Consider the following 2,029-nt stretch of genomic DNA (forward strand, 5'->3'; position numbering starts at 1 on the left):
CGTGTGACTGAGATGACTGAGGAGGAAAACAGCAAAGATGCCGGAAAGAGACATGAAGTGCAGAAGCCTAGCAGCTTAGCTCAAAGAATTGGGAATCATCCACATAAGGACAATTCAGGTGCAACACAAAGGCCCTTGTCTCCCAAAAGGAGGTCCAAGCTGGTATAGATTGGGATGATTAATTTCAAGAGCTACAGAATCCTCTCAACATGGCAGGCATGGCCTTCACCTCAAACATTGAAGCATCCTCATCCACAGCTGCAAGTTCTGATGAGTTAACCATTGATGAGGTAAATCATAATCTTTGCACTCAAGCTTGCATAAATAAGGTTACGTATTATAGATATCTTCAGGACGAAGTTTTGAAAGAAAATGCAAAACTTTGTCAATTAAATGCTGAATATGTTAAAACTCACCATGATGTTGTAGCAAATCTTAAACTTAAAAATTTTGTGAAGGAGCAAGATGTCATCTATTACAAAAATATAATTAATGAGTTATAAGATGAAATTGAGAAATTAAAACTTGATGCTTCTGATAAAAGAGAAAAGGAAAAACAAGTTGAAAGATTTGAAGCATCATTTGAGCAATTAGATGATCTTATTAGAGCACAAAGAAGTACTAAAGTTAAATCAGGGCTAGGTTATGATTATTCAGCGGTGCCTCCACCCATGAATGATAATTACACTAGCCTGCCTCACTTTAGCTATAATACTTTTCCTGATGAAGAGATGGCTTATGGAATTGGTAAAGTAACAAAACCAGTGAAATTCATTCCTGCTGCCTCTACATTGAATGCTCAAATTCCATCATCTAATAAGTCTAACGTCAACATGTCTTGTGTAGCAGGTGATGTAAGTGGTGATTGTGGGAAGGTTGTAAGCCAAAAGGAGAGTTAGAACCCCGTTTTGAGTCTTGTGTGGGTCTAACAAAAACGATTAACAATCCTGCCTGTAATAAAGTGTGTGAGTCAATGTTAGGAAGCCTAATGTCTGGATCAAAAGCTGTATTTTGTGAAACTTCCAGTGATGACAGTTGTACAAATATTTGTAATGAAAGTGAATGCACTTCTTCTGATTCAGAATGTGAAACCGTTTTTGATGAAACCATTGAAGTCAAGGTTAATGAACAGACTAGTCAGAGTTGCTCATCAATTGATCATAATGTTGAGAACTTAGTAAAAGAGAAATCCAGATTTGAAAATGAAAAACCAAGCACTTCCTGTAAATACGTGCCACCGAAGAAAACCTCATTTTCCCAATATACAAATTTAAACAATAGTTCTCAATATTATGATCAGATTAATAGTGACTATTATTATTCTCAATAGAAACCTAGACATTCAAACTATTTTGCTTCAAAATTTTTAAATGTTCATCATTATAAGACAGATACAGGTTACAAACAAGTTAACCCTACTACATCATCCTATCTTGATTACAAACAGTAATCAAGATTACTATAATTGCAGTAAGAGAAAATGTTGTTTCGAATGTGGCAATCCGTCTCATCTTGCAAGACAATGCAAGAACTGGCATAAGCAACAAAGACACTTCAACAGTAAGTTTGGTCAGACATTTCCGAAGTCTAATGCTCAAACCAAGAAAATGTCTAACCAAACTTATACTTCGGCCAGTGAGACTGATTTAAGACCCATAAGAACCGACAAACCCAAGAAACCTTTCTGGCTAACCCAGAGAGAAAGGAAACGGTTAGCAAAGGGATCTGAAGCTGAAAAATCCAAGAAACCATCAAAAGTTTTCACCAAGGCTAACCAAGAAGATTTTGTAGTTAAGCCTAAACCGAAATGGAAGCAATCCAGAAAACCATTTCAAAATCGAGGAACTCATAATACAAGTTCCTCGAGGGATTGTTCTTCAGATTCTTATTCACCAAAAGATTACTTTTTTAGAAATCATAAAATTAAACTTGGTATAATTTTCCCGAGACAAGTGCATCTCGGGAAACCCTCCACTAACCAGTTGTTCATGTGTGTAGGGTTAGCCTGGACGGCCTGTCAACAGTATTT

Source organism: Bidens hawaiensis, unplaced genomic scaffold (assembly GCF_021521415.1).
Source record: "Bidens hawaiensis isolate Kalapana, Puna unplaced genomic scaffold, B.hawaiensis_p1.1 tig00020927_1, whole genome shotgun sequence".
NCBI lineage: Eukaryota > Viridiplantae > Streptophyta > Magnoliopsida > Asterales > Asteraceae > Bidens > Bidens hawaiensis.